Raw genomic sequence first — 10505 nt, 5'->3', positions numbered from 1 at the left:
TATACTTATTACTGGTGAAGGCCCAGCCTTCACCAGTAATACGTATAGACTGCTCTACTTCTTAGAGTATGCTTCTCCGGATTTATGTTTTTCTAAAAGCACGATATATACATATATTTACACACACACACACACGCACACACACACACACGCACACACTCACTCTCTCTCTCTCTCTCTCTCTCTCACACACACACACGGAGTTTTGTGATAAAGTAAGTAAACTTTTGCGGAAGCGCAGTCTTTTTGGGGAATTGGTTTCAGACCGCATGGGTTCTTCGACAATAGCATAAAGGCCTTGAATGTAGTAACAATGAAGAACGTATATTTACAGTAGGAGGAAGAGTTTTTTTTTTTATTCCCTGTTAGAGTCTCGACTGAGGGTTAATTTCTCTCCTCTATCACAAATTGGTTCTTACAAATGTTTTACAGACTTTGTAATGAGAATCATGGTAGTTAATTCATTCATAATTTAAACCATTGGAAGAAAATTTTCTCCTTCGCATTTTCCTAGTAATGTATCTGTCACAAGCGCGGCAATTGTTTTACAGGTAACATAAAATCATTATGGAGCGTAAAATTACTATGAAATTTAATGAATAAAAAAAGAAAGCTATCCTGCACATTAAAGCAATTTATTTTGCTATAACATGGCGACAACTTGAGAGGAGAGGACAGATTGTAACAAAAGAATATTTTTACATCACAGCAACGCGTGACCTCAAATGAAATTTTTGCCATTGTAACAAAAAAGATGTTGCTTAACAACAATACATCTCTCTCAAGTTGACGCAGTTTTATCGCAAAATAAATTTAATGTACTGGATGACTCTTTTATTTATTAATTTAATCATTTGATGACATTTTTACGCTCCATAATTTTATATGAATTACAAATATTCGTTAAGCCAGCGAATTTCTTTTTGTAACACAAAATGAAATTGAAGAAATTTTTCTTCAACTACGAACAAATTAATTGCTAAAATTTCCAGCAGAGAGTCTATTCGTGCTCGAGACTCGAATTACTTTTTTTTTTAAACTCATATAACACAGAATTATTAGATCACTAATAATTCTTTCCAACTTTAGCACAAGGTCAGCAGTTTTGAAGGGAGGGGTAAGTCGATTACATCGACTCAAATACTTGACTCGTACTTATTTTATTGACACCGAACTCAGAACATAGAGGAAGAAAAGCCTCTATGCATTTTGCCCTAAGCGTAACGATTCTGCCCGCTCGCAGCCTCCGTATGATCACTTATGATATATTAACTTTAGAAAGAGCAAAACATAAGAAACTCTGTCTGACACGATTAATTCGTTCTTTGATAACTCTGCACTTATCGAATCTGTGCTGATTGAATATAGTAATATTTGAGTTACGGTCAAAAAGAAACTGAACATTTGAAACAGCGTCGTGTCAATCGGTGAGTGTAACGTACTTGCATCTGTAGTGCTGTGCATGGGGAACTTTGACCTTCAGTCTAATAATAACCACATCGTACTACGTCAGTAAGTCAACGATTTGAAATATAAATATAGCTATATCTATCTCTCTCTCTCTCTCTCTCTCTCTCTATATATATATATATATATATATATATATATATATATATATATTGGGGGGGGGGTGTCAAAAGGACTGAAATATATTTAAATATTACAAAAGCACATTTATATAAATTAAACTATGCACTACAATGACAGCCTGATTTAGGACCACTTCATATATATACATATTAGACTGAATGCATGCTTCAGCGCACTTGGCAGTTCAAGAACTTAGCTGAATAGTTACTATATGAAGTGGTCCTAAATTAGGCTGTGATTGTAGTGGATAGTTTAATTTGTATAAATGTGCTTTTGTAATATTTAAATATATTTCAGTCCTTCTGATATATGTATGTGTATGTGTGTGTGTGTATGTGTGTACCATGTTGTGTATAAAATATATATTATTTGATGAAGAGTCAACTCCCAGTTCTCCAGAGACAATAATGCGCGTGCTGGTCATATACTAGACAGATTCAATTGAGAACAACAATATTTTCCCTTGAACTGATGTGAAAAATCCCTCGTAACAATCTGTCCCCTTTAACTGATGTGAAGAATCTTTATTTGTTGTTGTTGCTATTTAACTATTGGTCCGCCTTGATCATACTCAAAGATGTTCTAGCCATGACCATCCTGTGGTATATTCAGATATTGCGTATCTTGTTGGCACTCGGTCGCTTACGACGTCGAGGGTTCCAGTTGATCCGATCAACGAAACAGCCTGCTCGTGATATTAACGTGCAAGTGGCTGAGCACTCCACAGACACGTGTACCCTTAACGTAGTTCTCGTGGATATTCAGCGTGACAAGGCTGGCCCTTTGAAATACAGGTACAACAGAAAAAGGAAGAAAGAGTGAGAGAAAGTTGTGGTGGAAGAGTACAGCAGGATTCGCCACCATCCCCTGTCGGAACCTCGTGGAGCTTTAGGTGTTTTCGCTCAATAAACACTCACAACGCCCGGTCTGGGAATCGAAACCGCAATCCTATGACCGCGAGTCCGTTGCCCTAACCACTGGGCCATTGCGTCTCCACTGTGCATATAGTATAAAATAAGCAAACTTGCGAATATTCGACCATATTTTATTGATAGAAAACTGTGCATGCAAATACGCAAGTTATCACTGATTCATTGATTATCAGAATAGCAAATAGGGAAAGATTTACTGCGTTAGCTTAGACATTAACTGTGTGGAAAAGCGAAAAACATAGATACAAAATCCGCCGCTCATTGTTGAAGTTTGAAGAAGAGGATGGCGATATTTCTTGTCTGAATGCTAGCTGCAATCTGCAGTGATTTAGGTGCCAAACGGTTTAACTTGGGTAAAAGGGCATGAATCTCTAGAAGCCGCCTGCGTCACAGCTTCAAGCTGATTGGTAAATTTTTAGATCAATCACGTGAAACTGTTATGGCTAACTCATAATCGCGAACTGATGGTTCCGCAGTTTGTGTTCGAATCTCTACAATACCAACATCAGCTATATAGATGCCAATGCTACCAATATATTTGCAAGTTTCTCGAGAACAACATTTACCGAAGAGTGTATGAGGGCGTGCTGAAAAGTTCCTGGCTGTGAGTAAAAGAAAATACTGGAACATTTTATTCAACATATTCCTCTCTCAGATTAAAACACTTGTTGCAGTAGTCCTTCAGCTTTTCTAAGCCCTGTAAAAGAACTAGGAAGGTTGGGCTTTCAAACAGGCCTTTCGCGATCCCCTTAAAACCAAGAACTTTTCAGCACCTCCTCGTATTATGTAGAAATATAGGATCTTTCTGAATTGACGGGCGCCACTTTTTATTTATGTTTTATTTAGTGTGTCTTCTACCGAAACACTTTCAAACTTCGTATACTTGTATATTTTGTGTTATAGAACAGATAGAAATTTTTGTATTCGAAGTTATTTCATGTAAAAAAAAATTGTCGTATTTCGGTAATTTCAACCAATCACTGACGTCTATTGATGTGACGACAACTTTAACATGAAATAACTTGCAATATAGAAAGTTTTGTTAAGAAGATTGCAATATAGAAAGTTTTGTTAAGAAGGCTAAGAGAAAAAGATGCTTTATACGACATATTCTACCAGTATCCCAAGTTTGAAACTGTTTCGTTCAGAAAACAAGTGGTGCCCGTCAATTCAGAAAGATCCGAAATATACCATTATTAGCAAAAAACGAAAACAAAAAAAATGCAAAAATGCAAAAAAACCAGCAAAACCATCAAACAACACAATCTTAAGTTTGTGTAACACTGTTGGCGAAGAAAAGAGATTAAGTCGTACGTCAACTGTTACAGTGGGAAGCAATAAATGATAAAAGAAGAGGCAGATTTGTCGAACATATGTGGTAGTTACTCTTGGATACAAACTTTGAAATTTGATGGAGAAGAAGGTAACATGAAAGAGACTAGTCAGTGGGATCTGACTGCATTTGACATGACATAGCATATATAAGTACCAGTAACATACTACATTAATTCAAGCTTCTTCATGATTTCCTTTATCTTTTTTATTTTATTCTTATTTGCTGCCTTCTTTATCGGTATTTTTAATGATAAATACTAGTGAAATAATTGGCTAATTTCATCGACTGTACGCTTCATTCAAAAATATTTGTGGCATTTTCTTCCATCTATCAATTTTTTTGTATCTTTCTTTCTCCTCCCTTCTCTATTTCTCTCTCTCTCTCTCTCTCTCTCTCTCTCTCTCTCTCTCTCTCTCTCTCTCTCTCTCTCTCTCTGTCTCTCTCTCTCTCTCTCTCTTAATTTTTTCATTTTTTTTCTTTCTTCTATCTCCCTCTCGTTCTCCCTTTCTCATTGTCTCTGTCAATCTACCTTTCTAATAAAATTCTTTTATTCTCTTCACTTTCCATGTTCTTTTTGTCTTTTCTCTCCAGCATTTATTTACGTGTGTGTGTGTGTGTTTTCCTGTCTGTGTGCGTCTTTTTTGTTGCTATTGTTAATACACAGTACTGACAACTTAATTATTAACCTGGCCGTTTTTGAAGTGGTAGCTACCTCCGTGTGCTCAGCCGTAATTAACAGGTATATTTAATAATATTTCATGTAGAAACCTCTCATAGTTGACATAGTCACTCCATTTTAGTTATCGCTTCTTTAATGATTGGCCAATATTGTTACTTCAACAGATTTCAGTAGTAAACCGGTAAGTGGGTTGGCGTTTAATTCACCAATTGACCCTCTATTCATAAATTGCATACTAGTTCCCGTGAATGAATGAATAAATGATGATTTTTAACACTGAAACAAAACCACAAATTTGTGAGGAGGACAACACAGTCGATTAAATTAACTCCCATATTAGACTGCTTTTATCGGTTTCGCTTTATCAGTCAGTGGGATTTTGAGTTCAGTGCAAAAAGGGACATAACTGCAATACATCTTATCTGGCACCCGATCAGTTTGTTATCTCAGGCTAAAAATATACGCATCCTTTGTGAATATTTCCATGCTGATCTCTTTTTGCAACACTTCATACTCTTTATTACAGGCGAGCATCCCAGAATAAGGTGACAGTAAAGTATGGGATCTGAAATCAGAACGTAGCTGCACATAACGAAATACTATAAGGCATTTTATCTGATGTATCCGATTCGGTCATTCACCTTCCTCTCAACAGACAAACAATGTCATAAAACAAGTTATTTGCTTTAAAGAAAAATGTATTAAACACGGTGTGTGTCTGGCAGTGAGTTTCAGTTTCCTCTCACCGGTTTATTACGTCTGCCATCATGACCTGTATCTACACCATCACTAACAACTCTTTCTTCCTCCTTACATTCCTTTCTGCCGCCTGACCTCTGCAGCGCACCCATGTTACGAAAACTTCCATCTCCTCCAGTCCAACCCTGCTATCTTCCACATCTTTCCTGAACACCTCCTTTCTTTTTGATGTAGCCGCAACCTGGATGAGCTGCTGATCTATATAGTTCTTTCATCCCCTCACTGCACCCGATCTGGGTATTTTATCTGCTTCCGCTCTCACTACAAAACCTATCCCTTTGTCTAGAACTTCTCTACCTAGACGGACCTAAGTCCATGTCATGTATCTTCATGACATGGACCTAGGTTCACTTCGGTTCACTTGCACCACCAAAAATATCATCTACTGCATTACCGTATTTTCCAGTATGCAGGTCAATGTCGTATATATTATAAACATATAGTGTAAACATTCAAACATAATCACTATCTTTCCAAAGCTGGTTGCATTTCGCATGGAATTTTTGGTCCCGCAAAGTCATCATCTTGGTGTATAAGTCGACTTTCCTTTTTTTGGCTGTAATTTTTATCTGAAAAACTCGACTTGTATGCTGGAACATACAATAAATGCTAATTCTGTAGATTATTATATATTAGTGCAAATTGGTCAAAAGGCTGTCTGATAGTTTACACGTTGAAATGGCGAGCTACAAGTCAGGAAAAGATATTGTTTTCTAAGGCAGCAACACCTTTTCGAAGCATGGAAAATTCTTAACGCTACTTCCACCTACATCTCGCTGTTAGTGGGATTATGCAATCCCATGATACGTCCGTTCCCGGATTTGTCCTTAACAGTTAGTCTTCTTCTTAAGCACATCTGTTCCTGCTGGTATCTGTAACTGATTTGTTTTCTCCTAATATTCGCAATATACATCCACTGATAAATACTACACATGCACTTCACACAACCACCTCTCTACCCGGATATTCACTACGATGCTTTGTTCATACAATCCACACATCACATGATATTCATACAATCACACATTATTCCCTACTATTGTCTGCACACAATGACACACACACAACCTTGCTCATACACACATACATAAGCACACTCACGCATACTAAACTACACTTCCCCGCTCCTATCATACTTATTTCTCTTAGTACCCGTTCGCTCTTCCCTGTTCAGACACTACTCAGATTCTTCTCGTTTCCTTTCAGCCATTCAAACATTTGCAACACCACATTGTCTTTTTTCCTTTCGGGATATCTTCTCTTCTCCCGCCTTCTAACTTGACAAAGAGCAACTGTTCGAAACGTCGACTTATTTGCCTTTCCTTTCATTATGGCTTAATTATCTTGGCTTTGTACTCGTGCAGTTTTTGTTTTACTTTGCTTTTGCTCGTATCGTATACAATTAACACAGTGATACTAACTTAACTAAGCTTGCCGATACTGGATTTATTGGATTACTAATTCCTTTTTATTTTTAATTGGCTATCTAGCAATGTCTATATAACACGCGAACTATTCTTAGCAACAGACTAATTTTGCAAAGAATAAAACTGTCGGTTGCACAAGCAACGTTGTTCAAGTCCTTTATATCTTACACAACTAAATGTATTGAGTCAAACGAAACTTATTTATATTTTTATGAGAAAGGCATCATTGAAAGCCTTATTTTTTTTATCCACAACTGTTTTCTTTCATAAACATCACTTTATTTTCTGTCAATCCGACTTACTTTTTCTCTTTTAAAGAACCTGCCGGTGAATACTGATTTTATAGCAGTATTTTGAACTAATTTTTTAGAAACACTTTCATCAGATTTGATACTGTTGCAGTGATGACACCATCAACTAGAGTCCTCTTTGTTGCAAACATTCGAGCCAGATCCATCTTCGATCTGAGGACATCCCACTCCTTCTCTACTACTAATCTTGAAAGCCCCGTAAAGAGTGATGGGCACTCTTTTCCCGGACTGTAATATTTACAAAATGTGGTTTTTATTGTGATGAAGAGAACTATTTTACATAGTTTACTTAACATCCCACCAAAAAAAAAACAGACCCTGTGAAAGTACACGTTTATTGTTAAAGAAACAATTATTTAGAAAAAGCGCGATGGCCTATTGAATAAGCCGAAGAAGCTCTCTGACCGTTCGAAAATATACTTTGATTTCATAATAAGATTGTTTCAGTTTATTCAAGAAGGAAATAAGCAGTAATGAGTGAGCTACTTCGTAGTTACTCGACCTGATTAAATATGACAGCCTAATCACCCTTGAATCATATCCTACCATCTGTCAGGATCAGATAATGCAATCTTGCATGTCTTCAGAATAACGAGGTGGTCATGGCTGGAATGCCTTTGCTTATATTTATTCTGGATGTCAGTGTTGATAGGAATCTAAACGACCAAGTCTTTGCATCTTCAGAGCATAATTGTCGGTGGCAGACTAATGTTTTGTCCAAGTGGAAATTTTGTCTCTCATATAGTAAATGTTAGAGAAACCGAGTTAAGTACTGTCTCTTTGGATACTTGCTAGTTTGAAATGACTAACTATGCTAAAATTACATACCTTCTTGACTCCGAGTCATTTTCATTTGAAATGTTATAAATCCTTTCTCCATTGGCTTTGTTAATGGCTGCAATAAAAACAAGACAGGGAAATTAGATATAGCTGTGACACAATATATTCATTAGAACGAACATGTCCAGGTCTATTCAGCATCCAGAAGTGACGGTTTTATATCGTGTGCATTATCAACTAATCGCCAACAAAATTATAATATAAATATTAATATGAAAGGAAATTGATTCTGAACAGAACTTGCTCTGTTCCGTGGTCGATAAGTTAGTTGTTCGTAGTTTCCTAAGTATTAATCTTTTACTAACAGATGTAATGTAATGTCACTGCTAGACATATGAGGAATATATACAAATTGGCAATCTGTACACTATATACGTGTTTGACAACGACGATGATGGTGGTGGTGGTGGTGGTGGTGGTGATGACAATGATGATAATGATGATAGCAATAGTGGTTGTAGTTTGGTGAAGAAAAATGTATTGTTTCCATGGTTACTAACTGTCGTATCATAAAATCGGTTGTGTGTGTGTGTATGTGTGTTCTGAAACAGAAAAGGAGGAAGCATAAGAGGACAGTGAAAATATGTGTGATGGATAGCTGAAAGAGAAAGTGAGAACTATGTCTAAAGAATATCCCTATATCTGGTAATTAAAACTGTGATTTCGAACGATAATTGTTTGGAGAATTAATCAGGCTTAGCATTCACTCTTCGTTGAAAAAAAATAACACTAAGAACTTGCTCTTGGTAAGCAATTCCATCCAAGATGTGTTCACCCACATCAAAGATGATCAAACGCTGAAATCTATTTTGTCAACATCTATGAAGTCTTTGTTCTCGTTGAACAAATAGCAAATGTTGAGTTTGAATTTCGTTCTGTCACTTAAAATTTGGAAGTTTATTGAATTGATACATTAAAGAAGGTAGTTGAAATTTTTTTTCTGGTAGTAAATTATATTGCTCAAGGTTAGTGAGTTTCTTCTTTCAATGCCATTTTTTTTTTTTTCAGTTCAAGAGTGACTACCATATTACAAGTCTGTGACATTTCCTGAACGAATCCAGTAAAATTCTCTCCGTGAGTAGTGGGTTCTCTTTTACGAAAATCTTTACCTCGTCTAAGCACAAATCTCTACCATCAGTCCCAAATCTATTTTCGGACGTACCGCTTGTCCTCCAGGAAGAAACTAAATGAAAAATTAATCTATTGAATTCTAGTAAAAACTTAAGGGATTTGTTAAATATATTCTGAATTTGTAAGTCATGTTTACAAACTACTTATAGAAATTATTACAGATAGGATATTATCACAGATAGGACCAGAAACAGTCTATATTCATGCTTTCCGGACAGGAAGAAGCACCATCGAATAGATCGGCTGCCTCGAACGTTTAATCTAAACAACGTTTATTCTAAACAACGTTTAATCTAAACAACGTTAAATCTAAACGTTTAATCTAAACAATAGAATTCAATAGACCTTTGCAATAGACCTTTCATTGACTTCATTAAACCTTTGACAGTGTAAAATTATCTTCCTTATAGTCACTTATTGAGATGAATCTAATAGTTCTGATAACCATTTACTAAAACTAACATATGAAGGTTCAAAAGCTTCGAAATTTTTTTGCATTTCATAGTCTATGAATATAGGCGCAGACGTGACTGTGTGATAAGAAGCTTGCTTTCAAACCACATGATTCCGGGTTCAGTCCCACTATGTGGTACGTTAGGCAAGCATCTTATAATATAGCCCCGAGATGATCAAAGCCTTGTGAGTGGATCTGGTAGACGAAAACTGAAAGAAGCCCGTCCTGTATGTATGTATGTATGTATGTATGTATGTATGTATGTATGTATGTATGTATGTATATGGGTGTATGTGTGTGTGTGTGTGTGTGTGTGTGTGTGTGTGTGTGTGTGTGTCAGACCACCGGTGATGGTTTGTTTGCGTCCACGTAATTTAGCAGTTCGGCATTAAGAGACCGATAGAATCAGTACAAAATCTTTCATGGTGGTACCCCAGTATGGCCGCAGCCCAATGACTGAAACAAGATAAAAGATAAAAATACCGAAAAGAGAGTACAGCAGTGAAATATTCTTGCCTCTTTGTTGTTTCGTATTGCGATATCGACTTTGATGTACGAAATAAAGAAAGAAGTATAGGAGATTGAAAACTCTGAGAATAGCAACGAGTAAGAAGAAATTAGGTTATTCCATAAGTAGATAGCGATTTCGAATCACATGTGCAGAGGAGCGAAACGTGATGTATGTGTATGTATTATCAAATCTAATTCAGAAAGTGTGTGTGTGTGTGTGTGTGTGTGTGTGTGTGTCTGTGCCTCTGTGCATGTGTTTTTGTGTATGTACAGGTGTAAATCAGTGTGCTGAACAGAATTATCTTGTGATATTTACTTGGGTGAGTGGTGGTGGTGGTGGTGGTGGTGGTGGGGAGTGGAAGAATAATGAAATACAATGAAGTTAGCCATCCGGTAAATAGGAATTGATAAAATGAATATCAGACTAAATATTGCAGTCAAGATAATTAACTAAGCACCCTTGATGGTGATTCCTAAGCAAGACTGAAACCAGGAAAATAAATAAATGAATGAATAAATGACAATAATTACTATAT

This window comes from Octopus bimaculoides, chromosome 1 (assembly GCF_001194135.2).
Source record: "Octopus bimaculoides isolate UCB-OBI-ISO-001 chromosome 1, ASM119413v2, whole genome shotgun sequence".
In the NCBI taxonomy this organism is placed as follows: Eukaryota; Metazoa; Mollusca; class Cephalopoda; order Octopoda; family Octopodidae; genus Octopus; species Octopus bimaculoides.
The sequence above is the reverse complement of the archived record's forward strand: the minus strand, read 5'-3'. Positions refer to the sequence as shown.